Here is a 25,815-nt window from a genome sequence, read left to right as displayed (position 1 = left end):
GAAGATTAAGATTTCTGGGGCCAACATTGTTAAGAGTACTGATTTTATGCCTTCACTGGCTTCTAAATGCCTGCCTCGCTGCCCGCACACCCTGCCACCGTTCCAGAGAAATGCTTCGATTACCAATGGTCCTTTGCCAAACTAGGCCAGTGTCCAGGGCACTGGCTCCTCATCTCACTCGGGCCTATGCCAAAGATGTAAAATTTGGTATCGATGCCCAAGCCTTAACGCTTCAAGGCGTAGACCATTTAGTGAATGCTGCAGCCATTACTATGAGGCCAAAGGGAAGAACAGTGATGATTTGACAGACTTGGGGACGTTCCCAGAGTAACAGAAGATGGCAGGACTGTTGCAAAGTCTATTGACTTACAAGATAAATATAAAAATATTGGTGCTAAACTTGTTCAAGATGTTGCCAGTAACACAAATGAAGAGGCTGGGGATGGCACCATGACTGCTACTGCCCTGGCATGCTCGACTGCCAAGAAGATTTTGAGAAGATTAGTGAAGGTGCTAATCCTGTGGCCATCAGGAGCGGTGTAATGCTAGCTATGGTTGCTGTAACTGCTGAACTTAGGAGGCACTCTGCCTCTGTGACAACTGCTGAGGAAATTGCTCAGGTTGCCATGATTTTTGCAAATGGAGACAAAGAAATTGGCGACATTATTTCTGATGCAGTGAAAATGCTTAGGAAAAAGGACATCATCATAGTAAAGGATGGAAATGATGAATTAGAAATCACTGAAGGTATGAAGTCTGATCGAGGTTGTATTTCTCCATACCTTATTAACACATCAAAAGCTCAACAATGTGGAGGGGTCTGGGTGGCTCAGTCAGTTTTAGCTTTGGACCTCTTGATTTTGGCTCCAGTCATGATCTCAGGGTCATAGGATCGAGCCCCAAGTTGGGCTCTGGCACTCAGTGAGGAGTCTGTATTTCTCCATCTTGCTCTCACTCACCCCCTGCCCTCCCTCTTCTTGCACGTGCACATGCTCTCTCTCTAAGATAAAACTTAGAAAAAAAAAAAAAAGGCAGAAATGTAAATTCCAAGATGCCTATGTTCTACCAAGTGAAAAGATAATTCCTAATGTCCAGTCCATTGTACTTGCTCTTGAAACTGCCAATGCTCATCTTAAGCCCTTGGTAATAACTGCTGAAGATACTGATGGAGAAGCTCTGAGTACACAGGTTCTGAATAGGTCAAAAGTTGGGTTTTCAGGTTGTAGCAGTCAAAGCTCCAGGTTTTGGAGACAATACAAAGAACTAGCTTAAAGATGTGGCTGTTGCTACTGACGGTGCAATGTTTGCAGAAGGAGGATCAACTCTGAATCTTAAAGATGTTGAACCTCACAACTCGGGAAAATTTGGAGAGGTCACTGCGGCCAAAAATGATGCCATGCTTTTAAAGGAAAAGATGACAAGGCCCAAACTGAGAAACGTATTCAAGAAATCATTGAGCAGTTAGATACGACAACCAGTGAAAAGGAAAAGCTGAATGAACATCTGGCAAACTCTCCGATGGAGTAGCTGGGCTGAAGAGTGGTGAGAAAAGTGGTAAGAAAGTGCATGAAAAGACAGGGAGGGTTGCAGCTGCCCTCAGAGCCATGAGTAGCTGCTGTTGAAGCAGGCAGTGTTCTGGGAAGGGGGTTGTGCCCTACTTTGGCACATTCCAGCTTTGGATTCAATAACTCCACCTAATGAAGATCCAAAACTTGGTACAGAAATTATGAAGAAGACACTCGAAATTCCTGCAATAAGCACTGCTAAGAATTCAGGTGTTGAAAGAGCACTGACAGTTGAGAAAATTACATGAAGTTCCTCAGAAGTTGGTTATGACACCATGTTTGAGACTCTGTGAATGTGGTCGAAAAAGGAACCACTGATCCAACCAAGACTGTGAGAACTGTTTTACTGAATGCAGCTGAGGTGGCCTCTCTGTTAACTACAGCAGAAGTTGTAATCACGGGAGTTCCTCAAGAAGGAAAGGGCCCTGGAATGGTGCAATGAGTGGAGGAAGAGGTGGTGTGGGAGGAGGCAGGTTCTATTTCCTAGAATAATGCTTCACCATTATTAATGAGCTGTGAGAGGAAGCTCAAGGCAGAGGTCCTCAGTAACAACTTCAGAGAAGTCAGCTGAAGAAAATGACTGAAGAAAAGGTTGGCCAGGTGCCTGGAAGGCTTGGTCGGTTAAGCAGCCAACTCTCCATTTTGGTTCAGGTCCTGATCTCAGGGTTGTTGAGATCAAGCCCCGCAACTGGCTCCATGCTCAGTGAGAGTCTGCTTGAGGATTCTCTCTCTCCTTCTCCCTCTGCACCATGTATCCCCTAATGAATAAGTAAAATTTTTTTTTAAAGTTGATATTTAAGAAAATCACTATAAGCCTCAGTTTCTGGTTTCATTTGACAACATCATGCTTTACTGCTGTCACTGACCATGCTACAGATCATTCATTTTGTATTTCTGAATAAAAAGACATTTGTACAATCCTGATAACTGAGTACAAGAGCCATGTAGTGATGTACTCCTTTCAACTTAAATCACTGAGGCATTGTAACTATTATTCTGTCAAAGTCAGGATTTTAGTGCTTGCCATCACCAGATGAAAAATTAAGAAGCAGCCTTTCTTGCGGAGAGTAAGAATAATTATAATAATTGTAATAATTTCCAACAGAAAGGATATCGTACGAGGGAGGACATGCTCAATGGTACAAAGTTACACAAAGAGATCAAAGGTATGTATTCCATGTAGAGCTCCAGGACTCACTTTTGTGACCTTGGAAAGAACACTTTCAGACAAACAGAAAAAGCGAGTCAGTGCGTTGAGGTGTGAACGGAACAGGCAGATTTGAGACAGAGAATATAGCTATGAAACATCTAATTGTGAGCAGAGACAAGAGTTTCTGTGTAGCTGAAAGTGTACTTGGAACAAGGGAGGATTTGTACACAGGTGAATGTTTGTTTTTAAGGGGAAAGATCCTTTGACAGGTCTAATGTCAATGGGAAGAAATCAGGAGAGGGGAAGAAGGCTGAGGATATGGAAGAGAAAGAAAATACTCAAGTAAAGGCTTTTAGAAAACACACAGGTGTTAAGATCCAGAACATGCATGAAGGCATTGGCGTATAAGGGAAGAAGTATCAGAAGGGAAGAACGAAAGAAGTCAGGGAGAGTGATAAATTAGCAGGAGCTTCCTATCTCAGAGAGGTGAGTGATTTTCTCTGCATGCCATCAGTTAAACAGGAAGAAAGGAGAATAATGTGGGGTGAGAGCATAGTACAGTAAAAAAGGTTTTACAAAAAAACTGCGGAGAATGGAAGATACCTTTCTAGGATGATACATAAAAGTTGCATCTGAGTGGAGGGCTCACCCAAGGTCATGCTCCCAGATTCTCTCCCTGTTTGCTTGGTGCACCTCATCTCCTCTAATGCCCGTCCAGACGGGCTTACGCCTGCCTCCCTCTCTCTTCCTTTTTACCTTCTCCTTCCACGAAGAGGGTTCACTCCAGGTGGCAAGTATTTAATCTTCTACTTCAGTTTTTTTAAAGAAGTATATCAATGTAAGAATCAGGTTATTTTAAGCATGACTGAATCGTATAGAATACTGTATGATTAAAATCTCAGAGAACTTTTAGTTAACATGGTTTGAATTTGCTGTAAATGACTGATGGAACACCCTTCCCTCCTACAAATTAATGATGATGCAGTTTACCAAGTCTCTGCACTCTTAACCTGTAGACACAGTGAAGAAGGAAAACAGTGAAGGGAGCGGAAACCCGAAGAATTTTGCTCTCAGCTAGCTGCATGTTGCTAGGGAAAAAAAAAGTAAAATTGTGGTCATGACTAACACGGATAAATGTTCAAGTGGCAGTCTTTATTTTTTTCTCTCCTCTCTCCCTCCCTCTCCTTCGGCTGGACCCTTCTGTTTCCAAGATACCTTCCAGTCTGAGTCTCTGCTGCTCAATTGGGTGTCTCTGATACTGACTGAGGTTGCCTGGCAACATGACCAATAGAACACTAACCAGCCTGGGTGGCACCTCTTATTTTTTGGTTCGCAGGTGGGAGATTTGGACAGAATTGCACGAGGTTTCCTCGTTGCAATCCTGTTTCATTTCAGTGGTCATATAATGAAGTTTATTACTTACATTATTATACTTCATTGCATTACTCAGCATTGTACAGAGGTTTTTTTGTCATAATTATTAATATTTCCAAGAAATTTTAAAAAATCAGAAGGGCCCTTCAAAATACTCCTCTCCTGAGAAAAAATAAATAAATAATTTTTTAAAAAATTTTTCATTCCTTTTTAGAAGCTTATTACCATAAGGCAAAAATTTTTAACTATTAAAAATCGTAAGATTATTGCCAGGGAAGAGATATAAGGGGAACGTCTTGGGGATTGCTAGTGCCCTATATCTTGGTTTGCATAGTATGAGAGCGCCGAATCCTAACCACTAGACCACCAGGGAGCGTCATTGGCTTGCATAGTAATGACACAAGTATATAACTATGTAAAAATCCATCATCTGTAGATATAATATTAGTGCACTTCACACACTTTAATACATATATAAATAAATATATAAATATACACACACATATAGAAACAGAGACTATATAAGCTTGATTCATGTTAGGGAACAAAAGTAATCTCTAGGCTTGTATTGCAGAACACAGTATCTTCTTAAAGACTGGACATTGCTATTGTATTTAATCAGTTTAGCAAAAGAGACCATTTTGCCATATGGCAACCATGCTTTAACTAATAACTTGCTATTTATAGAGAAGGAGCTTTAACTGTCAATTCAGATGGGCAAATTGAGGAGAGCAGACAGCACTAATAGCCACACACTGCAAAAGATTCACTCTTTGTTTCAGCCTCACTGGATCTCCAGCAGAATGCCTCAGATGCAAAGATCATATCTAGAAATATCTCAAGGAGACACTTCATGCACAAAATCACAGACATGCCTTGCTCGCCTTGCTTCTGAAGTGCCTGAGACCCACAGCTTCCTAAAACATAATGTGGTTGGAAAAACAGGTGGGCAAAATCTAACACGAACTTTAAAACAGAGATCCTTGGTGGCTTTACTTTATTGTATTTTATTTATACCACTTTATTATATAATCTTCACACCACAGCGTGAAGGCATTTTCCATTTTTTTTAACCCACTGGACTTTCTAAGGAACTTAGCATTGAAAAATTGTGCTGTTTTTTTAAAAGTACTTTTACATTGTCATTTCATTTGGTCCTCATCGTGGCCTTAACATATATTGCCTATTTTATAAATGAGTAATCTAAGGTGCAGAGAATTTAAATGACTTGCCCAAAGGGACACACTTTGTCTAGCCCAGCAATCTCTGCAAGCAGAATCTAAAGCCAGTTTTTAAATACAGCACTGTGTTTTTCAATTATCATCTATCACTTCACTTCAGAACTGGCAAAACCTCACAATAAAACCAGTTCCTGTAAAAATTCAACTTTGGTTTGAGAAATTAAGTCTTTATCACTTTATTTGCTCATTTTAGGATGTTTCTGTTGACAAGAGTGTACGTCTGGGGCAAGTGAAACTACACGGAATCATGGAGCTTCAAAGCTGTCAAACAGTGGTAGAGGTCAGCTCATCTACCTAATTGATTTGTCAGCTGACAAAACTGAAGTCCGGAGGGTCAGAATGACTTTCACAAGATTCAGAACTTCTAATGGTAGAATTCAAACTGGAACTCATCTTATCTGTTTCTTGGTTCGACAATACATAAAGTGCTGCTATCATAAACCTGAATTTTGAGCAATAATTCACTATCATCCAAAGTACAAAATGATATATTTAAAGGGTAGAAATTGAGACTCTCAATCCCATCTAAAAGATAAAGTTTTACCCATGAGGAACAAAGTAAATGGCCTTTCTACCTTATCAATCAGTATCAGGCTTGAATAAACTCTGTCCTCCCTTAAATAACTGACTCTAGTTAAGTTAATATATGGTGGGTGGCATAAAACATACAATTTACTGATCCATTCCTATGTGACAGACCTTCTGCATATATTATCATATTCAATCCCCACCAAACTGTTTCCAAATAGTAATTATCACACCCCTTTTACAGCTAAAAAAATAAGACAAGTTAGGGTAAGAACCTTGGCTCAAGGTCATGTAACTAGCAATTTGCAGAGCTGATATCAGAATCCAGCCAGCTCTGTTTTAAGATAGAACCTGTGTATTTTAACACACACCATTCTAGGTCAGAAATCACATTACCAAAATATATTCCCCATCCTCTAACTGTAACTGAGACTTCTAAGAGCCCACGCAATACTTATCTTCCCCTCTCCTACTAGGGACATGTTCAGAGCCATTATGTGTACAACAAAAATACTATTAACAGCTTCTTTTGCAACAAAGAGTAATGATGGTTAGGTAGAAAATACTGGGTAGTTTCCAGGGAATCTCTTCAAAGAAGGCTAAATCAGCTGGTAGTACGCCCTTTTGCCACTGCATTTTTTTTTTTTTTTCATTCTTGCTGCATATAACACAAAGAGCTGTCCAGTAGTCATCTTAAACTACAGGAAAACCCTTAAGGATGAAGTCATATGGCCAAGATGGTAGAACAGAACTGTCAAAGGAGACTAGAGTCTAATGAGCAAGGTACCACAATTCTGGCCCCACAGTGCCAATGGCCAGACTTCCTTTTATAGGAGAAAATTTGAATTCTACCTTGTTTAAAACAATGGACTCCTGCTACACATAACCCAATGAGCTTCAGTTGCACACAAAACTGTGACAGCAACAACTCACTTTTGTGTAGAAAGGTTATAAAGATAGCATTAATTTAGGACTCTGGCTCTGGTAAATCCAAACTAGGCACTGTGAAGGAAAAAAATCATTTTTCTTGGAAAACTTGAAAGGCCGAGTTAAAATACATGTGAAAAAATCTGCAGTTTTCCTTCTACTTAGAAAGTGAAAGCCACCAGAAAATATTGCTCTTATCCTAATATTAATAAAAGGCCCGATAATCTATAAAATAATAACTTTTTCTGAGCCCACCAGAGACCTGGAGTTGCAAAACAAAGAGATTAACTAAATTTTAAAGAGTAACAGCCACCCAGGACAGACAGGACATAAGAACCTTCTCACCTTTGACAGAACATGAGAGGAATAGTTGTTCATTATGAAAGTAGGTAAGAAGAAAACAGCTAAAACTTGTAACAAATACTTGAAGGGCAGAACGGGTCACCAGAACAATACAGGCACCCTGGGAACATCCAGACACAAAGGAATATGCACTCATTCATACGCTTTTTTTTTTCAGACATCTACCAGTTGCTTAACAGAAAGACTGAGGTCAGGGCAAGAGACCAGAAAGAGCACTTTGGTGTCACAAAAACATAAAATCTTTTCTGAGTCCTCAGACCATTCTCTAATGCAAAGCAAAATTTAACCTGTTAGGACCGAAAACTCTCATATCTCCAGTGCCCTGGAAAAGATCCACAGTTTCTGGGAAAGAGGTAGAAGAAAAATTCATCTGGCTCTGTTAGAGGAACAGGTAATTCTTGTGTCCAGACTCTCAAACTGACACTGTGGAGGCCAAGAAAAATTAAGGCCATCCCACCTCAGGTTCAGCCTTAGCGTAAGTACAGCCATCTTAGCTCCGGCAGCCATCTCAGACCCCTGTGCCCAAGGGCTGAACTTTCCCCTACTTTGCTTTGGTTCCAGAGACCCCCGCCCTGCTTTAGTAACAGGAAGCCCCACCCTGCTTTGGTTCCAGAAACCCCCACCCTGGTTTAGTAACAGGAACCCATAAATACCCCGGCCTTAACTAAGCTCAGCGTCCAAGTCCCTGCTCTGCTGTGTCGGGTATACTTGGGCCCAAGCTTAAGCTTGTCGAATAAACCCTCATGTGATTACATCAGTGTTGGCTCCTTGGTGGTCTCTCAGATGCAAAAACTCAGGCATAACAACACAAAGCAGAGATCTGCTACTACTGGGTGTAAGAACAGGACCATCTTCCACAAAGAATCCCAGAGAGTCAAGGAAGAGTTTGGGTACCATGAGAAGAATGGGCAGAAATTACTGAGAGCCACTGTCTGGAGGTCCAGATGCCCAGAATAGGTCTAAGGTTGAGATTAGAGCAACGGAACACAGGATCCTCCTGTTCCTACCAGAAGCCGAGTAACAAGTAATAGCACTTGCCATCTAGGAAGGTACAAGGGTGCAACAAGAAACTTGCTCTGTTATGCAAATGGTGGATGTCTCAAAAGGGGAGGGAAGAGAATGAAAAAAAAAAAAAATCCTCTGGTACTCTAAATCCCACAGTAAGTCCAAGAAAGCAGCAGCTCTGCTGCTGAATGTGAAGTCTGTTGGGGGGGAAAAATCAATCAATATAAATCATCAGATTAAAAAAATTTTAAAAAAATCACTTGATAATCTCAATAGATACAAAGGAAGCATTTGATAAAATTCAAAACCCAATTATAATGCAAAATTCCAGTAAAACCAGAAAAATACAAACTTTTCAATCTAATATATGATTTTTGTCAAAACATTATAGTAAACAGCATGCTCAATAGTAACATGGTGACAGGGTTCCCTTTGACCTGGGAATAAAAGCAGAATTTTCATTCTTCCCACTTTCATTCAGCATTGCTCTGGACATTCTAGCGAATTCAGTAAGATATGAAAAAGAAATAAAATTGTAAAGCTTGGAAGGTATGAAATAATATTATCTTTAATCCCAGAAAACGTAACCATTTATGTAGAAAATTTAAAAGAATCTATTAAAAATATTAGAATTAATCAGTGAGTTTATAATCTGCTATATGCAAGGACAGTATAAAAAACCTGTATTTACTCAAGGAACAAATAGAAAAAAGTTTTAAAAATTAATAATATATAATATTATTTAACTGTATAGAACATCTAGAACAAATTAACCATAATATATAAGACATCTTGCAGAAAACCACAAAATATGATTAGGAGAAATAAAAAAGACCTAAGTATATGAAGTATGTATACCATGCTCATTTAAAAAGTCAATATTGTAAGTATGTCAATTCTTTAAAAACATACTTAACAATAGACTGAATATAATCCCAACTAAATTCCCAACAATTATTCTTTTGTCAAACTCGACAGATTAATTATAAAATTTGTTTGAAATAAGGTGAAGTCAAGATACCTGGAATAAAAACATAGTGGGAGAACCCATTTTAATAGATACCATAAATAATTAAAGAGTGACCATAGTTAAAATAGTGTTATAATTAGTAAGAAGAAATTAACAAACCAGTTAAAAACAGTAGTTGGGGGGCTCCTGGGGGACTCAGTCAGTTAAGCATCTGACTCTGGATTTCCACTCAGGTCATGATCTCAGGGTGGTAGGATCGAGTTTCTGCTTCAGGCTCCATACAGGACACAGAGCTTGCTTAAGATTCTCACTCTGCCAGTCCTGCCCTAAAAGAAGGAAGAGTTGGCCCCCAAAATGCAGATATAGATGGAAATTAAACTTATGATAAAGATGGCATTGAAGAGCAGTGGGCAGAGGTGACTTTTCAGTATGATTCTGTAACAACTGGACATCCAGTTGGAAGGAAAACAGGACTTGACTTCTACTTCAAACCAGCCACAAAAATAAATTTAAAAGGAATGATCTAAATATAAAGAGGTAAAAATATGGGCGCCTGGGTGGCTCAGTGGGTTAAGCCGCTGCCTTCAGCTCAGGTCATGATCTCAGGGTCCTGGGATCGAGTCCCACATCGGGCTCTCTGCTCAGCAGGGGGCCTGCTTCCCTCTCTCTCTCTCTCTCTCTGCCTGCCTCTCCATCTACTTGTGATCTCTGTCAAATAAAATCTTAAAAAAAAAAAAAAGAGGTAAAAATATGATTATAATTAAAACTGGAAACTTTTCCTCATCAAAAACTAAATTAAGAAACTGAAAAGGCAAGTCACAGAGAGAAAAAAAGGATTTGCAACATGTAATTGAAAGGAGGCTCTTCATTCAAATACAATTAACTTCTGCAGATTAACAATAAAAAAATCAACACAATAGAAAAATAGGCAAGACACTTGAACAGGCAATTTACAGACAATAATATCCATATGGCAATTAAACCACATAACAGAACCACATTATTCAAAGGGAAATGTAAACCTTATTCTCATCGGAATGGCTAAATTTAAAGGACTGATTCCACCAAGCACTGATACAGATAAAACAATGGAAACTCTCATACACTACTGACTGGAGTATAATTAGTATAACTACTTTGGAAAATGTTTAGCACTATCCACTAAAATTGAAAATTTGTATATAATTTAACTGATTAATTTCATGACTAACAGAAACCCATGTATATGTACAGCAAGAAACATCTAAAAGAATGTTCACAGCAGCACTATTCAAAATTGCCAAACCCAGAAACAGTCCAAATGTCCATCAACAACCACAGATAAATACTTTGTAGCATCTTTCTGCAATGGAATACTACATAGCAATGAAAATTAATGAACCACAGAAAAACATTAACAAAACTTAAATATGTAAGTTAGGAAAGGAAACCAAGCACAAAGTCATGCATGACTATTATAAAAAATCAAGTTAAGCTAGCATTTTCTATTTAAGGACTCATGATTAAATGTTAAAGCTATAATGAAAAGCATTAAGTGATTACAAAAGTCAAGAAAAAGTTATCCATATGGAACTAGCAGAAGGGAGTAATGTTTGGGCGATAACAAAACACAAACAAACAAACAAAACCAGGGTTTCCAAGATGCAGAAAATGTACCACTTCTTGATCTGTGAAGTTACATGTGTTTTTGCTTATAAAATTCACTGTTTTGTGCCCATAACACATAAAAAATCACAATAACGTTTAAAAATTATGATAGATCAGATCAAGTTCAATGAACATAACAAACATCACTGAGGATTTACTGTGTTTTAGGGACCACTATAAGTGCTTTACCACCTTTAACCTTCACAATATTCAGAAAACACACTACATTTCATCACATTTCAAAGGTGAAGAGACTGAGGACAGAGAGCTTACATAACTGACAAACAAAAAAATCACTCAGCTAAAATCACTCCTTACAAAATCACACAGCTAAAGAGGACTCATTGTGGAATCTGGACCCATGCAACAGCATGGTTCCAGAGCCCAAGCTCCTAAGTAGTACTTACGCTACTTCTCCATTATAGAAAAAGAGAGATACTCTCTATATTAGGAATTAGATTTTTTTCCCCTGTCAAGATTATTGTTTAGTATGATGGTAAACTAACTCTAAAATATTGGTCTTTCATGCACCCAAGATATTTAATCTTTAATTTAGCACTCTATCCTTGTTTCACTTTAAGCTGTTCTAAGGAAGGAAGACAAATCATATTAAGATGACATATTTATTATTCTAATTTATAATCGAGCAATATCATAAATTACACTGTTCCTGTTGCCCAGCATAGAAATGAATGTATTCAAGAGATTCCTTCTGAACCATAAGGAATATTTCTCCCTAAAAGTCCAAACATTTTCCTCCCCACCCAAAGACTTAACCGAAGAAGTGGTAAACTCTGGGAAAAAAAAAAAAAAATGTTTCTCTGACTATTGGTAATGTCTTTTTCCAGTTCAGTCAACCTAGAAATCTCAGTTATTTTTTACAGAGATGATGTACTGTGGTTATACAGAGACTCTGGAGATTGGAGGAATGGGTTCAAGCCTCACCTTTGTTATTTTCTAGCTCTCTGACCTGGGACAATTTACTTGGCTAAAGTCTCCCTTAGTTTTCTCTTGTGCAAAATGAGGATGGTATTAGCATCTACCTCTCAGAGTTGTCTGATGTGGAATTAAATAATATAAATCACTGAGTCTAGGGCCAAGTAAATGCCACACAAATGATGATGATTATTACTCCCTGACCCCATTTCTTTCAAAGTCTTACCTGCATCTATTCCTTTTCTCCATTCCCATTGCTACAGCCTCAAGTCTTACCCTCATGCCTTATTCTTTTACTTCTATATTTTCCTAAAAACTATCCTCTTGTCCACATGTCTTCCAACTGGAATCCATTGTGAAGACACCACCAGACTAATATCAAAGAGGAACTTTTTATTCACAGGATTGGCCCTCCCAAAATATTCTTTTCTTTTTCTCCCAATTGCCTACCAATTAAATTCAAAGTCTTTACTTTGATTTTCAGTATTTCCTACAACCTAGCTCCAGCCTTAATTTTCCAGTGCTACCTGGTTTTAGTCCAACACAAGAAACTTATTCTGTTGTCAAACTAATGAATTCACCACTCATTGAATGTGAAGTATGTCTCTTTGACTCTAAGCTCAAGCATGCCATTTCCTTGACTTCTCTATTAACATTTTCCACCTGCACCAAGATCTAGTGCAAATGCAATCATCATGATGAAATCTTGAGCCAATGCAGTCCAGAATTGTATCTTTCTTAAATCTCTTCTAATCCTTTATTTTTTCACATATATGTAATTGCTTCATTATTTCTCAAATTATTTAAAACAGCTTTACTGATCTGATTACCTTAGGCTATTCTCGTGATACCATATCCTAATACCCTATTCTTTATTTATGCCTGTGCCTGTCTTATTTCCTTAAATTGAGCATGGAATTTTCTTGAGAGCCATTTTTGTCTTTCCCTCCTACTTGCTCTAGTACTAAACCAGCATGGTGCTCCTCATATAGGAGCATGCAATAAATATTTATTGAATTAAGTGAAGAATCACTACATGCAATCCCTAGCTTTGTATTTCAGAGACCAGATTTGCAAACTAAAAAGAGAAGCATTCTGTAAGTCCTTCCCTCTCAAAACCAACAGTAGTGTGAGAACACGGTGTGACCCATTCCCTTTAAAGGCAATAATATTTTAAATACTAGTAAGTTTGAAAATATCCCTCAGGTAAAACGTGTCTGACTGTTTCAAGAAGTTATGTGTAAAAGAACTGGGATCAGTGGATGACTAAAATGGAAAGAAGATGAAGATCACCCAAGAGACAAAAAGGGAAAGTATCAGTGTGGCCACTGTGGTTATTATAAAGGATGTCCCTCAATGATGACACACCTGAAGATGACAAAGAGGAGATTAATTAACTAAGTCAAGCTAAACTCCTCATTCCAAACTTCTCTGCACTGCATGAAACGGCAGGACTGAAAGAAAAGACCACAGTCACCTCAACTTCAGAGAAGTGTAAGATACATAAAGTCTCTGCCCTTGGAGAAGCAGCTTTTTTAAGTCTTCTTGACATAAACAACATTTTTTTTAAGATTTTATTTATTATTTGAGAGAGGGGCAGAGGAGAAGCAGACTCCCCACCAAGCAAGGAACCCGATGAGGAACTCGATCCCAGAACCCTGGGATCATGGCCTGAGCCCAAGGCAGATGCTTAACCAACTGAGCCACCCAAGCGCCCACCAAACAACATTTTCTAAAGACAATTTGTTTCAGATTGCTGAATGCCTCTATTATAACTTAATATCTAACAGGGAGAAAATTAGCCTGACTTCATATTGCTTCTCTTTCCCTTACTGCTACAACCTATAGCTTAGAAACTTTTGCTTAACCCTACCACATAGACATACTACAGCTATGATTTACAAAAACCACTCTTTACCCAAAACCTACTTCACCCAGGAGATAAGGAAATACAGAAATGATTATGTAATGATTAAGATTTACAAGAATGGTAGGGAGCCTGGATTAAGTGTCCAACTCTTGATTATGGCTTAGGTCATGATCTCAGGGTCATAGGATCAAGTCCTTTGAAGGGCTTGTCACTTAAGTGTCCAACTCTTGATTATGGCTTAGGTCATGATCTCAGGGTCATAGGATCAAGTCCTTTGAAGGGCTCCACATTCTGCAAGCAGTCTACTTGAAATTCTCTCCCTCTCCTTCACCTTCTGCCTGCCTCCCAGCCCCACTCACATTCTCTCTCTAAAATAATTTAAAATATCTTAAAAAAAAAAAAAAGATTTACAGGAATGACATGACCAGACGCCTGTACACAAAGATGAACTGACCAAGGACAAAGAAGTTACATGACCTTCCTTGGATTTCTACAAACATTAGTCACCTTCTGACAACAATCGCATCCCACTTCCCTCTTTTGCCAATATAAAAGCAGCTCGAATTCCAGGTTGAGGGAACATGGTTCTCTGGGACAATAGTATGCCATCTCTTCAGTTTGCTGGCTTTCTGAATAAAGCCACTTTCTGGGCCCCAACACCTTCCCTTTAGACTTACTGGCCTGTTGTGCAGGAACAGAATCAGCTTGGGCTGGATTACAAATGCTAAGACAATTGTCATTTATTTAGTTAAAATTTAATCATCAATTACTTATTTACTAAAGAATTCATATGTATTATCTGAGGTTTGACAGCAGTGTTTTCATGCAAATGAAAGAAAGATCAACCACAGAATTTCAGCCCTTAACACTCATGTTAAGAGTATAAAGGAAAAAAAAGGGCTTTAGAATTACATCAGTCTCAAGCTTTGGTCCCACAAATGACACATTTGAACATCCTCTGGTATATTTTCCTCATACAAAAAAAAAAAAAAAAGATAGTAACACACCTATCTCATCATCGTATTGCTTAGATTACCTGAGACATTCAATGTAAAGTACACACGGTAGAGTAAATACTTAATACTGTTTTCTCATCCACATCACTTCAATCTCCATGAATGGTTTCATAAAGCACTGGATGAGATGATTCCCTCAAGTGAACTGATCATCATGTCAGTTATTTATTTTATATCCATAAGTTTGTCCTCTTTCAAAATAAGCATTTCAGACTCTGTAAGCCCTGCACAACTGCCCCCTTCTTTTCTCCACGAACCACACAAACATACTTTCAGCCTAGATATACAGTCAACACACCAAAGGACATATCATATGTGCTGATTTTATAAACTGTATATATACATGCTGATTACCTAAATGGTTTGTCTTTTCACTAGAAGTTCCAATTAGTAAAGATCTCTACATTCATAAAGAAGGCTGAACTTCAGTTTCTTTTGGACCAGGTCAATCAACATCATTCACTGAGTACTTTTGTTGCATACTTTACGTGACATGACTATGAAGTTATGATGCTTACTAACAAACATACTTGAAATATCAATTTATTATGTACCTGGAATTGTGCTATACTTCACTACAAATTAAGTAGTTCCCAATCTTACATCCATTTTAAAGAGACATTCAGTAATTTGATCAGTCACAAAGCTATTAAGTGATAAATCAGTATTCAAATGGAGGTGACCTGAATCCAGAGTCTGAATTCCTAAACATGTACTAGGCCACCTTTTTTAAGTCATATTGGGAGACAACATAAAAACATCAATGCTGCCATTATTGCTTCCATATTTTTTGTAAATTCTACTTTAGAACTGTCCTCCTGATTATCTCATTTCATCAAACAAAGAATCTGAGCATTCTATCCGTCCCCTCCAAACTCTCAAAATAATAATATAGTTTAATTTTTTTAATGAATGAAAGAAAACTCTTGGAGAACTTCAGAACTCTAATTCTAAACACTTTAAAAAATATATAAACTTAGGTGATTTAGAAACATTTTTTTCCCAGAATCTACATTTTCACTTCTTCCATCCTAGTTCAAAGCAGTCTAAGTAAGGAATTAGAAAACACCATTTGAAATGAAAGAAATCACATGGCAGACAATCCAGCACAAAATACAGTATTTTAGGATAATGCTTAAGCAAAACAGAAATACAAAGAAAGTATCAGAACATGTTTAAACTCTTTAAATATTCATCCTCTTAGAGAAGTTATTTAACTTTGTCTATGTTAAGAGATAGAGGCAGTGTTATCTGAAAAGTCTTGTGTTCAAAGACCAGATTCCTTACTTTGAATAGATATTGAGCAAGGTGTTAAAACTTCCTCTCAGTTTCTTTGATATATAAAATGGGGATAAAAATAATGATCTTAAAATACCTGGGGGAGAATTACAGGCAACATATATAAATTGCCTGATTCACAGTAAGTCTTAATACTTGGCAAATCTTAATTCTTAATTCAATACTCCTTTTTAAATCCCCATATCAGCACTGGATAATAACACTAATGTTTCCCGTATTCTTCTTAATTTATGATTCAGAGAAAAAAATCTCACTCAAATATAAGTGAGAAGTACTATGTGCAAGTTATATAAGTAGAACAATAGTAAAATCTGTCCTTAGAAATCTTGAATTTCTACAAATTAATTCAGACTAGGAAATAGCTCATCAAATTTTTATCTTTTATATACATTTTGCCTCAATATTCACAAATATCAAGAACCATAAATAGAAATGTGTTCTTTTATGACTGCCAAATTCATTCAGCATGACTGCAATTGAGTGGAAAAATAAAAATACATATTACTTACTGTATGTGGCATTTGGCAATTTCAAAATGATTTGCAAACATTCATCCTCGAAATACTCCTACAAAATGCATCTGTGAAAGGAAAAAAAAACAAAATCCAAAAGAGTAAAGCAATTTGCCAAGGTCACAGAAAAACTATTCCAGGCCAACACACACTTAGACAACATATACGTTAACATACTGAAATAAGGTTTTGCAAAATATAGATGACACATCTAGCAAAATATAATGGGCTGGTGAACAGAAATATTTCCAACTATATGCAAATATTCTACACATCAATCAAGGAGGACACTCTTATGTGGTAAGAAGTCTACACACTGGCTTCAGAAATATATGCAAGAAACAGTTTACCCAGAACATGGCAGAACAATATGAAAGCAATTCAAAAATATGAGATATTTATAAGTAAATTTAGGCTGGAGATTTGAGGTGGTTATTAAAATATTTCAAGCTTTAATATGTACTTTTGTCTGATATATGAAGATCACTGAGTTAGAAGAGAATTTTGCTTGATTTATCCAGAGAATTGCACCAATTCACTTTGTAATTGCATTTCAATTCTAATTGAAAACCATGCACTGAGAAAAATGCAGGCACGCCACTTGCACACCTTATAAAAATACACAAATTTCCATTTCTTTTTTGTCAGAAAGTCACTTATAAGGAGAAAGTTAATCAGATTTTATTAATTAATTTGTTTTAGAGGACAGGTGTTGGGAAGAGCACATTAATTTCAAAGCTCAAAATATTTCAACTTAAATGGATTTTGTTCTATTGGGTATAGGGTGCCATAAAAGACCTGCTCAAAACAAAATAAAACAAAACATACCTAATGAGAACCAAAATAACTTTTTACAGTACAATGTGTTATTTCAGATAGATTGAACACACTATGGACAGTACGAATAAAAATCCTCTTCAGTAGCCAGCATCTTTAGTGGAACATGCATTCTCAGGGAGAAGCAGAATCTCTGCCCAGAAAGATTGTGTTTCAAGTGCTAAATAGAAATATCACCTTACTGATGCAGGAGGCATACTTTTGTGTTCACCAAAAACAAATGTAATCAAATCAGAAGTTCAACAAGCAGAACAGGTCTTCTGAGTTGAAAGTCTCATTTATCTTCCTCTAGCGTATGAGAGACAACAAGATGACACCAACCCCTACCTCTCACAAGAACGAGTGACTTTACTAATCCCCAACACAGAGCCTCTCACAGAAGAAGAAACCAGACAGGGTTAGCAATTTATAATCACACGTCGAAAGTGAATTAAGAAATTTTTAAGGAACTGCGTATTTTTATAAATTTCTTTGTTCTAAGTTTAATACCTAGAGCTTAAAAAAGGATGCCAACTCATGTCTACCTAGAACTTCAGAAGAATTATAACGTTATAACAATTAGCGAACCTGTATTTTCTTCAGATCTTAGCATAGTCACCCTCATAGGCAAGAGAACTTAATACTAATCACATGATTGGCCCAATTTGACACAGCTAGTAAGAGGTGATCCCAGGCTTCGTATGAGCTTTTCCTGACACAGATTCTTTTCATGGCACCTGCTAATCCCTACAATGCATCCCCAGTAAAGGGTACAAACTGGGATATAATAACCATATCTGGTTTACTGACATATTTTTGTTTATCCCACACCATGGTTTTAAAACCATTTAAATAATTTTTTTAAAGCAGGAGATTTCCCATAAGAATTCTCATTTCTACCTTTTTTTGTTGTTGTTGTTGTTTTAAAGATTTTATTTTTATTTATTTGAGAGAGAGACAGTGAGAGAGAGCATGAGCAAGGAGAAGGTCAGAGGGAGAAGCAGACTCTCCATGGAGCTGGGAGCCCGATGCAGAACTCGATCCCAGGACTCCAGGATCATGACCTGAGTCGAAGGCAGTCGTCCAACCAATTGAGCCGTTCAGACGACGCTCATTTCTACCTTCTTTGAAAGAGCAAAGATTTTGTAAGGCTGGGCTCACAACCTCCAGAGAACAGAGAAACGCTTGCCCTTCCTGGATGTGGCACGCTTTGGACACTTAACCTATTGCCTACTTTTGCAAGCTGTCTTCTACTCCAACATTTGCAAGCCCTGAGTGTTTTGTTCCTGATCCGCACGTGCTAACTGCAATCAGATCTCTTTGCTGTGAAACTGGAGAGGAGGAACTTTCCTTAGTTTGGGGGAAAAAGCTTCCTTCATTTGATAAAGCCATTGTTTATAACCACATTTCACTGGATTCTTATAATCAGATATTATTATCTTGTTTTAATGTATATATTTTTTAATAATTTTTTTTATTTTTTATAAATATATATTTTTATCCCCAGGGATACAGTTCTGTGAATCACCAGGTTTACACACTTCACAGCACTCACCAAAGCACATACCCTCCCCAATATCCATAACCCCACCCCCCTTCTCCCAACCCCCCTCCCCCCAGCAACCCTCAGTTTGTTTTGTGAGATTAAGAGTCATTTATGGTTTGTCTCCCTCCCAATCCCATCTTCTTTCATTTATTCTTCTCCTACCCACTTAAGCCCCCATGTTGCATCACCACTTCCTCATATCAGGGAGATCATATGATAGTTGTCTTTCTCCGCTTGACTTATTTCGCTGAGCATGATACGCTCTAGTTCCATCCATGTTGTCGCAAATGGCAAGATTTCATTTTTTGATGGCTGCATAGTATTCCATTGTGTATATATACCACCTCTTCTGTATCCATTCATCTGTTGATGGACATGTAGGTTCTTTCCATAGTTTGGCTATTGTGGACATTGCTGCTATAAACATTCGGGTGCACGTGCCCCTTCGGATCACTACGTTTGTATCTTTAGGGTAAATACCCAGTAGTGCAATTGCTGGGTCATAGGGCAGTTCTATTTTTAACATTTTGAGGAACCTCCATGCTGTTTTCCAGAGTGGTTGCACCAGCTTGCATTCCCACCAACAGTGTAGGAGGGTTCCCCTTTCTCCGCATCCTCACCAGCATCTGTCATATCCTGACCTGTTGATTTTAGCCATTCTGACTGGTGTGAGGTGATATCTCATTGTGGTTTTGATTTGTATTTCCCTGATGCTGAGTGATATGGAGCACTTTTTCATGTGTCTGTTGGCCATCTGGATGTCTTCTTTGCAGAAATGTCTGTTCATGTCCTCTGCCCATTTCTTGATTGGATTTAATGTATATATGTTTTAAAATTCCATAGGTCTAAATTTCCATTTTTTAAATACATATCTGAAAATTTTTATTTTTTTAAAGGTTTTGTTTACCTGAGAGAGAGAGCAAGAGAGAGCATGACCCAGGAGAGGGGCAGACAGAAAGCGAGAAGTAGACTCAAGCCCAATGCGGGGCTTGATTCCAGGACCCTAGGATCATGATCTGAGCTGAAGACAGACAATTAACTGAATCACCCAACTGCCCCCATATTTGATAATTTTTAGAGCTAAGAGAGAAATTTATAAACCCAACTGATTAGTACTAATCAAGGTACTTAATGATCTAGAATAATGATTTTACATTTACCATGAACACATCTTCCAAAGACATACTTTCTAGAACGACAGGTATACTACTTGATAAGATAATTGTAAAACTAAAGAAACTTTCCATTTTACTAAATTAAACCAGATTAAGAGAACACAGACCACTGAAGGTAAAGATCAGCAATCCATAAATTCTGGTTGCATCATAGCATATTGCAAATAACTTGAAATGTTGAAATGTTTTGTATAATGCTTAAAATACATAGACCTGGGGGCGCCTGGGTGGTTCAGTCGTCAAGCATCTGCCTTCAGCTCAGGTCATGATCCCAGGGTCCTGGGATCCAGACCCTCATTGAGTTCCCTGCTCAGCAGAGAGCCTGCTGCCCCCTCTCCCACCCCCCTTGTTTGTGTTCCCTCTCTCACAGTCTGTCAAATAAATAAAGAAAATCTTTTAAAAAAAATACATAGACCTGGAATTCTGGGTAGTTGTGGTAAAACCAGCCACCCTAAACTGAAATTCTTCCCACATGCTGCAAAAAATATACAGCCAACAAAAACATAAACAAACATACAAATCCTAGGTCTTCAGTATAACTGGAAGTTGGAGGATAATAAAAATGTCAAATTATCTGTGAACAGAAAATTAAACACTGACTTCTAACAGAGCTACCTTACATGCTCCCACCGTATGTATTACAGAGATCTAAGGAGTACAGAAAAACCGTGAGGAAAAGAAGAAAGCAAAGGTCTAAAAGTTAAGACAATACTTTCAAAAAGTTACTAAACAATGAAAATGTGAAAAAACTACCCGGGCATTTTTACAAAGTTGCTGAAACAACGAAAATGTGAAAAAACTATCCAGGCATTTTAAAACATGCACACAGGGAATCCACCAGAATATATAAAACTCAAGGTGATGATATTTTGGGTTGGGGGCAAGTAAGGCATTTAAAAATGATGGAATATATCAAAAGGACACAGGCCTCAGCTTCAAGAAGTTCTTACCAGTCTTACCTAGGACAACTGGAAAATCAAAATAAATAATTAATCATAAAGAATTAAGATTCATTACAGTAAATATAAATAAAGAAATGAATGAAGTATATAAGAAAGAAGGACGACCTCTTCTCTGCTTGGAATGCCACCAAAAAATGTAGGCGTGTTGAGGAAGTTAGGAAATCACCATTAAGCAAACATTATAGTTAACCAATTCACTCAACAAAACACTGTCGATTCACACTTACTCATGGGTGGGAGTGGGATGAAGAGCAAGATATTTCCGCAGTATTAAGGCATCCTCTCTCAAATCACTTATTAATTACAGTGGGGGAAATACAAACTTTCAAGGGCGATACTTGGCGGAGACCACCTTACCTAAACGATCAAAGACAACGTCATCAATAACAGAGCTAATACACAACACCTGCCTCAACTTCATGAAGGGCCTCATGTGCACTTGAGAAGGACTCATCATTCCCGCGGTACACACGTCTGCCCAAAGGCATAACCTGAATCAATCATTTGGAAATATCAGACAAACCCAAACTGAGGCAAGTCTAAAAATATCTTCAAATTCAGTCTTGAAGGACTGAGAAAATGTTCCAGATTAAAGGAAGTTTAAAGGGCATGACAACCAAAGGCACATGTGATCCTAGATGCACTGTCACATAGCAGTATTTTGTTGATAATAATTTCTCAATTTTTATAATTCTGTGGTTATATAAGATAATGCTCTTATTCTTAGGAAATACATACTAAAATAATTAAATAAAGAAGCATGATGCCTGTAACTTATTCTCAAATGAATCAGGGGAAAATACAAATATATGTACATACATATGCATATATATATAATGATGCACATGTATCTAAACATGCAAATATATGGAGAGTAAGCACAAATAATAAAGGAGCAAAATGTAAATAACTAATGAATCTGGACAGAGTATCTAGGATTCTTAAGTACAATAATTCCAACTTTTCTGTATGTTTGAAACTGTATCAAAATTTAAAATTAGAGGGGGACCTACGTGGCTCAGTCAGTTGATTAAGCATCTGCCTTTGCCCATTGTCCTGAGATCAAACCTCACATCGCTCCCTGCTCAGCTGGAAGTCAGCTTCTCCCTCCCCCTCTGCTCCTCCCCCACCTGCCCAGAGTTCTCTCTTGCTCTCTCTCTCAAATAAATAAAATAAAATCTCTTAAAAAATTTAAAATTACAGGAAAAATACAGAAGTAAATAAATAAATGGTTTACAGTCACTGTGATATTTTGGGATCACACAAAAGAGGCAAACAGATAAATCAATGACATTTTTAAATCAAGAAAAAAAACTAGGAAGTTAAAAAATAAGCAAGTTGTTTGGACAACTAAAATAACAAAAATCCATTTATGTATCGCTATATACACATCCTCCTGTATTTTACATATTTTATATCTATATATAATTTATATATTAAATATGCCTGTATTTAAATTAAAATATTGTTTACAATTTCTGTATTTACATACGCATATTAAATATATAAATTACTGGAGAATGCAAATAAATGTGGAATCTAGTTTTGGATTTTTTTTTAAGACTTTTTTTATTTATTTGACAGAGATCAGAGATTAGACAGAGATCACAAGTAGTCAGAGAGGCAGGCAGGGAGAGAGGAGGAAGCAGGCTCCCAGCTGAGCAGAGAGCCCGATGCGGGACTCCATCCCAGGACCCTGAGACCATGACCTGAGCCGAAGACAGAGGCTTTAACCCACTGAGCCACCCAGGCGCCGTGAGTTTTGGATTTTTAAATAAACAGTACAGACAATATTATATAAAGTAAATGTAAAATTAAATAATTGTATTTTATTCATAAAAAAGGTATCAGCAGTTAAAGAGAAAAAATAAAAAGAGTATCAAATAGTCTTAAAGGTTATCAGTATAAGTGGTTTTTCCCCTTATATAACTGTTTTGCTAAATAAAAAATTATCAAGTTCTTTTTTATGAATTTAAAGAATTATATCATATAAACTATTTTATAATTAATATCTTTTTACTTGTGAATTTCCTTCTGTAGCAGTACCATTTTTTTATCATTGCAATATGAAACAATTTTACTCACTGATACCCCATACATGCCATTACTTATTTTGTATTTTTTCATACGTAAGTTATCAAGTATTTATTACCAAAAAAAATGAAGAACAAAAACACTGTGGTATCCTTTTGTATGTATCTTCTGCTACAGCATGTTTCCTTAGGATAAAATACCCAGAAGGGGGATTGTTAAATCAAAGAGCATGGCACTGTTAAGACTTGATGTTTTACTATATTAATATGTTAATTAGTAAGTCAGATCATATGACATCCATTAATATAGTAATTATAATTATATTAATAGTATTTGGCATATTTTATTAATACTAATAAGCATAATTTTCATATATGAACCCCACAATCAGGTTATACTTTATAATCATCGCAGCCAGTGGGGGTCATGACATAATATTTGTTGCCTGTTTAAAATTTGATTTGGCCCTAGTTCTTCATATTGTCATGTCTTGACTTGATTTCAATGCACTCTGGGTATTATACATGTTGAGTTGAACTACCTTTTAAGATGCTTTCAAAAGAAGTTACCCAAATATCTGACTTGAAATAAAAAAACTATCTCTATGGAAAACAGAGCAATTTTAGTAAAACAATTATTTATTGGTGGAGGAATTAACACAATTCCTTATTCTCTTACAAAGCAACAGTCTATACTTTATAGGACCTAAGGAAGGAAAATAACTAGATGAACATGTGTTACTGTCCTGTAACTGGGACATGCAACAGGATTGTTACATGACTAGTGGTGCAGGGGAAGGCAGGAAACACTCCAGATTCTTTTGAATAATCCAGGCAGCAATCCCAGGTCTCATTTCTAATTACGGCAACAATGTGTTCCAATGCCTGCATGTTACCACTTTATTTACACTAGCCATTACTATTTACATCTTATTACACAGATATTACCCGTTTTTTAAGTGTCATTTTGTTTCTTTTTTTTTTTTTTAAGATTTTATTTATTGATTTGACACAGAGACAGTGAGAGAGGGAACGAGAGTGGGAGAGGGAGAAGCATGCTTCCCGCCAAGCAGGGAGCCTGATGCGGAACTCAGTCCCAGGACCCCGGCATCATGACCTGAGCTGAAGGCAGATGCTTAAGGACTGAGCCACCCTGGCACCCTTAAATGTCATTCTAATTGATGGTTCTCAATGACTTTCTACTCCTTCAGCCACCTTTCTTCCTATATTCACTCTGAATTCCTGCAGAGCCCCTATAGATTTAGCAACTTTCTAGTCTGGAGATTCCGTATTTTGTATTCTTTAATTCTGGAGATTAATACAAATTTCATTCAGTACAAGCACTCACTGTACCCTCTGAAGTCTTCGCTGGTCTGCCCTGACAAGGCACTGAACCAGGGATAATCACAAGTTGTAACTCCCTTCACGTATCATGTAAGACAAAAACAAAACTTCACTAACATGAAGATACACAAACTCTTATTTCCACTCCTATTTAAATCTTGTCTCTGTGTCAGTGAATAAAATTAGATTAAGTCGAAGTGATTTACTTCTCTCAAAATCATGTTGTTTTTACTCCCATTTGTTTTGCTCTTTTGAGTTGTATGAAATCAACTATCTTGTTATTGATTCCTCTATTTTCCTAGATACTAAAGCAAGCTGATTAATCTATAACTTCTAAAGTCATCACTAGTATGTTCTGGTCCTCTCCCTCGCTCCCCATCTCTTTCTCCCTCCCACTCTCTTGCTCATTCCTGCCCCCTATATTTTCATGTGGCCTTCCAAGAACCCTAAACTAACTCCCTCGCACCATTTCTATTGTAAATATGACTTGATAAAAATCCTATGATAATTTCAATCATGAAAAGCATGACAAATCAGAAACTTCTGGATACTATACATTACTTAAACATAATTCTTTTGAAGACCATTGGACAACTTATATGAGTGCGTAACTGCATGTGCAGTCTGTACTCTATGGCTAAATGCAAGGTATTGCTTTGACCAAGCTCCTGGACACCTCTGACCTTTGATTTTTGACAGTGTATTCTACATCATAGACCGCATTTACACTGTGGCATTCTCTAACTGAAAACTTCTTTACTTGCTCAAATTGGGAGAAGTCAAGATCCATTTCCCAAGGCAAGTAGGCTCTCAGTCAATTCTTTTGTTCCCTTTTTTTTTTTTTTTCATTTTGCTGCTGTTGTTGATGTTGTTGAATATTGAAGGAACTGGCAAAGTGCCTTTTCCAAATATTGACCAGCCTCTCCATGCGAAGAGCTTTAAATACCTTCCCTTTCCTCAACTGCTTCTGTCTACCTGGAGATGAGAAAATGTTGGCTCCTTTCTCCCGAGATGAAAGCTGTAAAAGGTTTGCTTAGCTCACTCCACTCCACTCTCCGCAAACATGCACTAAAGCATGCCATATTTTAGACCTTCACTTCATTAATTTCTAGTCTGCAGAAATTTTACCTTTTCCTTTATATATTCCTCTTTTGACCCATTTCACCTGCATATAGTTATTCTAAACTAATTAAAGATACAGGCAAAGACGGATGTTAGGAGAATTTCATTATGTAAATCCTTAAAAGTACCTGGAGTGTCTAACAATTAGAGATCAAATACATAAGTTGTGATTTGTGCAGCTAATAGAATTCCATGCAGTCACAAAACTCATGTCTCAAATAGTACTTATTTATATACAGAAATCTTAAATATATTTCAAACAATGTACTTTCCTAAAGTAATATGGATAAGGTAGCAATTGTATCACAAATATATATTTATATTTACATATATATAAAATTCAGAAAGATTGAAGGACTATACAGAAAAATGTTAACAGTTATCTGTGAATGATATAAAAATGTAAGAAGTATT

The 25,815-nt window shown here is 37.1% G+C and overlaps 1 protein-coding gene and 1 pseudogene across 1 annotated transcript in view; one reads left to right on the top strand and one right to left on the bottom strand.

Annotated features, from left to right (window-relative positions):
- Positions 1–25,815, bottom strand: part of GALNT13 (polypeptide N-acetylgalactosaminyltransferase 13) — a 551,077-nt gene that overhangs the window by 487,758 nt on the left and 37,504 nt on the right. Inside the window, exon 2 of the mRNA XM_044242085.1 lies at positions 16,401–16,471. The gene's annotated coding sequence lies outside the window, so the exon portion shown is untranslated. The remainder of the gene's footprint in view (positions 1–16,400; positions 16,472–25,815) is intronic.
- LOC122903498 lies at positions 111–2,057 on the top strand (annotated as a pseudogene).

This window comes from Neovison vison, chromosome 3, assembly GCF_020171115.1.
Source record: "Neovison vison isolate M4711 chromosome 3, ASM_NN_V1, whole genome shotgun sequence".
Lineage (NCBI taxonomy): Eukaryota > Metazoa > Chordata > Mammalia > Carnivora > Mustelidae > Neogale > Neogale vison.
Note: the sequence above shows the minus strand (reverse complement) of the source record. Positions and strands in the feature narration are given on the sequence as shown.